Genomic DNA, 6,000 nt, shown 5'->3' with positions numbered 1-6,000 from the left:
CTGAGGTACCACTGTACATATTTACACCTCCACCTCATGTGAACATAATTCCCGGTTTCCTGGCACCCCCCTCCAATAGAACACCAAATATTCCTTGTTTATTTGATTTAATCTGAAGGCAGCCCTGTTTAGGGAAGTTTTTAATGACCGATGTTTTAATGTATTTTTAATCTTTTGTTGGAAGCTGCCCAGAGTGGCTGGGGAAACCCAGCCAGATGGGCGGGGTATAAACAAATGATGATGATGATGACTGGTGTTAAATTCCATCTCCAAACTAATTTATTATAATTTTATTCTTATAGACAACATTTTCAACGTACGATTCTCCCATATTTCCTCCCAGCTTTGACTATCTACCTACCCTCTACACCTCTTTTAATTGATCTTCTTGATCCTCCATTTCTACTAATATTTTATAAATTTCATTGGTTTCCCCTTTATAACTGTATTTTCTTTATATAATCACCAAGCCCCATTGTGTTAAATGAAACTTACTCCCGGGTAAGTGTGAACAGGATTGCAGATTGAACTCACTGGGATTTACTGCTTTGCAAATATGATTGCTCTATGAATTAGCCCATGAGAGGCGGTTCATCTCTCAGTAGCAACCAGGAGCAAATGCTTTTAACAACCGACAGAGTCCATAGATTTGGAGAAGAGTTAGTTTTGCTCTTTGGCTGAGGCAGTGGTCCTTTAGAAGGCTTTGGGTTCCAAGCGGCGTCTGCTCATTTCCTCCTCCCTCCCAACCCATTTTCCTTATGTGCTGCGTCTTTGCTGTCATTGTTTTCGATAAACCAATATTGTTTTCTGCCCCCGAGCACAGAATCGTCGGCCCAAGTCTCCCAGGTTGCAGCAGGAGTATTTGCAGGTTGGATTTCTAGATCAGTAACAGCCGGCTTTTATATGACACAGGTACGGTGGCCGGGTGCGAAAGAAGGCAGAGCTCCTTCACTTTTGAGAATTGTGTAGAAGAGGGAGGAAATCAGCAAGCGTAGTTTGTTATGTGTGGCTACTTGGGGTTCCCAAATCAATGTGTGTTCCTATGAGCCAGAAGAAATATCAACCACCTCAGATATGCAGATGACACAACCTTGATGGCAGAAAGTGAGGAGGAATTAAAGAACCTTTTAATGAGGGTGAAAGAGGAGAGCGCAATATATGGTGTGAAGCTCAACATCAAAAAAACGAAGATCATGGCCACTGGCCCCATCACCTCCTGGCAAATAGAATGGGAAGAAACAGAGGCAGTGAGAGATTTTACTTTCTTGGGCTCCATGATCACTGCAGATGGTGACAGCAGCCACGAAATTAAAAGAAGCCTGCTTCTTGGAAGGAAAGCAATGACAAACCTAGACAGCATCTTAAGAAGCAGAGACATCACCTTGCCAACAAAGGTCCGCATAGTTAAAGCTATGGTTTTCCCAGTAGTGATGTATGGAAGTGAAAGCTGGACCATAAAGAAGGCTGATCACCGAAGAATGGATGCTTTTGAATTCTGGTGCTGGAGGAGACTCTTGAGAGTCCCATGGACTGCAAGAAGATCAAACCTCTCCATTCTGAAGGAAATCAGCCCTGAGTGCTCACTGGAAGGACAGATCCTGAAGCTGAGGCTCCAAGACTTTGGCCACCTCATGAGAAGAGAAGACTCCCTGGAAAAGACCCTGATGTTGGGAAAGATGGAGGGCAGAAGGAGAAGGGGACGACGGAGGACGAGATGGTGGGACAGTGTTCTCGAAGCTACAAACATGAGTTTGACCAAACTGCGGGAGGCAGTGGAAGACAGGAGTGCCTGGCGTGCTCTGGTCCAGGGGGTCACGAAGAGTCAGACACGACTAAACGACTAAACAACAACATGAGCCAGACCCCCAGGCATGTTTAGGGAAGCTTTTAATATATGAAGGACTATTGTATTTTAATATTTTGTTGGAAGCCACCCAAAGTGACTGGGGAAACCCAGCCAGATGGGTGGGGTATAAATAAATTATTATTATTATTATTATTATTATTATTATTATTATTATTCACAAATCTATGTATGGTGTTCATGGCTTCAGGACAGATATTCTTCAGTATTTTGTAGAGGAATCAAACTTCCAACCCCTTCCTTGGTCAGGGGCACAGTTACCTGGTTCAGACATCCTCAAAGGGCCAACAAGATTTTTATTTAAATTTATTTTTATTTAAATTTGTACACCGCCCTTCATCCAAAGATCCGAGGGTGGTTCACAGTATAAAAATACAAAATAAAAACACACAATACATAATAAAAACAAGGTAAAAAACCCCAAACCCTTAACCCCCCCTCCCACAAACACATTTCACAAGCCAAAGAACGTTGATCAGACATTAGGAATGATTAGAAATGCTTGAGATTGTGGTTTGTTTGTTTGTTTCATTTCTACCTCACCTTTTTCTCCTAAGTGTTCCAGGTGCGGTGTACGTGGTTTCCCCTATTCTTGATTAATCGCCACAACAACCTTGTGAGGTAGGGCTAGGCTGAGAGAGGCAGGGACCGATGTCAAAGGTCAAATCCAGGGAGTTTTTTGGCCGAGTGGGAGATTCGAACCCTGATCTCTGGTTCCAGTGCTCTAACCACTGCACCACCACTGCCTGCACTAAGGCAAACAGCCACAAAACACACATTCAGGTGAAAGCAATGTCAGGTAGAGAATATAGGACATGCAGAGTGCGAAACAAGCCATTGCTTTTGTGAGATATATATGTTAGCGGTGGCTGAACTATGCTAAGTCATTTTCGCCACGGGTGCCATGATTTTTCAGCAGCGAACATCCTGCTTTTTAACCCGAAAGGGTTTTTGGGAGGCGGCAAAAAGTTATCATTCAGAGAAGACCAAACGGCAACACAGCCTGAAACAGCTGTCGCAAGCGGCAGGCTGGCTGAGAGGGGGCGAAATTCCTGCCAATCTAAAAAATCCTAAGGAAATAAAGAATGGTTGCGCCATAGACTTCATTCCATGTCATTCCACTTCATTCCATTCTGGATTGGAAATTGAGCCCCGTCAATATATACATGTGGTTCTAGTTAAACTGTGGAACTCCATGCCTAGATAACTTTTGATTTTTATGTGTTGTTTTTTTGGGAGATTTTACTCATCTCCCAAAAGTAACATAAATAAAATAATATAAAATATAAAATAAAATAAAATAAAATAAAATAACAACAATGCATAAAAACAACAATGTATATATATATATATATAAAAAAAACCATGAACAAATTTTTAAACCATAATTTTAGTTGACTTCTGTCCACTCCCCCTCTTGGTTTCATCGTTTAGTACGTATTCATGCACATCCATAAAACCTTATATTCTTAACAATCCAATTTTGAAACCTTTCCGTCTTATTACAGGTGACTTTTAAAGGTTATACCAATGTAGAAACCTATACGCAAAGCTTCAAAAAAAAAAAATGCATTCAATAATTGTCCCTTTTTTTTTAGGTTTCAAATTATCTAATATGTCCTGCATAGTTCATTGATTTGTTTTGCCAGTCTTCTTTAATTTTCTTTGGCGATGGCTTCTTGCTTCTATAGAGATGGGCTTAACCTGGCCTGGGATTCATTCTCAAATACTGGAATCAAGTCTTTCTCTTGATAAGTCCATCAAATCCTGTACATCTCAGTATCACAACTTCAGGGTTTTTTTAACAACAGTCATTTCCCGCATTCTCTTCAAATCTTTATATGTCTTTTCCCAGGCCCTTTTTAACCATTTTACATTGCCACCACGTATGGTAGCCCCTCTTATATTTCTTGTCCTCCCTTCCTGCTAACCTAGATGGCTGTAAAATAGGACTGGACAAATGAATGTCGGATAGAGACTATTGATGGCTCCTAGCCGTAATATCTATGCTCAGTTGCTGAAAAACACAGGTGCTTGGATCCTGGTGCTTGAATCCTGCCTGCAGGTTTCTTAGAGGACCAACGCTGTGGTCTCCAAAAATGGTTGGACTGCAACTCCCATCGTGCCTGATCATTGACTGTTCTGGCTCAGAATGATGGGAGCTGGGAGCCTAACAACACTTGGAGCTACTAACCCACAGGACGGCTCTCCTGAAATCCTTCAAAGACAGACGTCCTTTGGCTGGGCCCGGACGCTATGGGATTGGGGGGCCCCAACTCCCATCTCTTTCGGGGGTGCAATTAGTGCCAGCCCCGTCCGTTAAGAGTTTGGGTGTAATCTCCAACACCTCCCTTTCTACGGAGGCGCAGGCTGCAGCCGTAACAAAGGCAGAGCCATCTTTTCCATTGGGTTTATGGGCGCATTATGTCCGGGCGCCGGCCTCTCAGGGGTGCCCCAGCAAGTGGGGGTGCTGCACAGCTTTGCCGACGACCTCCTCTTTCCCTGCACGCCCGTCAGCTGCTCCCCATCAAACATAAGGCTGGTGGGATTGCAGCTTCCTTCCCAAGCCTTCGCTGGAGGAAAGTGATCCCCGCAGAGGTTTGGGGAAAGGTTGACAACGCTGGGAAAGGGGGGTTCTTTGCAGCACTGCGCCGGATAGGCTTAAGACGGCCCTGAACAAAGGCTGCATTTTTTCACATCCGCCAAGCTAAGCAGTTGGCTCCTTACCTCTCTCGCCCTGACCTAGCCACTGTGATCCACGCGACGGTCACCTCCAGACTGGATTATTGTAACTCGCTCTACATGGGGCTGCCCTTGAGACTGACCCAGAAACTCCAGCGGGTGCAGAATGCCGCGGCGAGACTCCTTACGGGGTCCTCACATTCACCCGGTGCTTTACCAGCTGCACTGGCTCCGGGTGGAGTACAGGATCAGGTTTAAGGTGCTGGTTTTAACCTTTAAAGCCCTATACGGCCTAGGACCCTCGTACCTACGGGACCGCCTCTCCTGGTATGCCCCGCGGAGGACCTTACAGTCTTCAAATAAAAACATCTTGGAGGTCCTGGGCCACAGGGAGGTTAGGCTGACCTCGACCAGAGCCAGGGCTTTTTCGGTCGTGGCCCCAATCTGGTGCAACGCTCTGTCGCAAGAGACTAGGGCCCTGCGGGACTTGACATCTTCCCGCAGGGCCTGCAAGACAGAGCTGTTCCACTAGGCATTTGGCCAAGGCACAGTCTGACCCCCTCTCTCCTTCTGTAATCCTCATAGAACTCTAGCCCAATGGTTGTCATTAATTTGATTCTGAATTGATTTTAAAATGTATTTTAGTTAATTGACTGTGTGATTTTATGTACACTGTGCTATTTTTACTTGTTGTTAGCCGCTCTGAGCCCAGCTTTGGCCGGGGAGGTCAGGATATAAATAAAAAATTATTATCATTATTATTATTATCATTCCACGGCGGCTAAATTTAGTTGGCCACAAGGGACTTTGTCAGAAACATTTTGGAACATGAAGTATATACACAGTATCCACCAGATCCATCTTTATCAGCAAGCCTATTAGCACTCCCATTAAAAAAAAAAATCAAGAAGTTTGGCGAGGCAAGATTCCCCTTTACAGAATCCTTCCTCGGCAAGACTTGTTCTTGTTTATGCTTAATCCCTGTGGGCTTTATTCAGTTTAGCTTTTTCTGCAAGTAGACCCAACAAAACCAATGGACAGAAGTTAGATGTGGCCATTGATTTCAATGGGTCCGAGTCAAAATGAATGGAATGCAGCCCTTTTACTCCCCCCCCCAACCCTTTCCACCAATTCACTCCTGGGGCCTCAATTGTCCAGTTCCCACCCACCCACCCACAGTTACAGACCAGGAGAAGCACGCAGACACCTGCATGGACATTGGGTGGAAAGTGACTGAAAGACAATTGTTCTCCAGCTCTGAGCTTTGGTGAGGTCGAGAGAGTTCGTCTGCAGAATGTCTGAGGTTAAGAGTCCGGCGTCAGCTTGCAAGAGAACGGCAGGGGCTTTTGCCTTGTGCCTGAGCCACACGGGGCCTAATTCCACCCAGGGTAGCTTGGATAGCTCTTGCAGATGAGGTCCTTCAGAATACCTTCCAGGCTGCTCCTATTCTCAGC

The sequence above is a fragment of the Podarcis filfolensis genome (assembly GCF_964270895.1).
Source record: "Podarcis filfolensis genome assembly, chromosome: 13".
In the NCBI taxonomy this organism is placed as follows: domain Eukaryota; kingdom Metazoa; phylum Chordata; class Lepidosauria; order Squamata; family Lacertidae; genus Podarcis; species Podarcis filfolensis.
The sequence above is the reverse complement of the archived record's forward strand: the minus strand, read 5'-3'. Positions refer to the sequence as shown.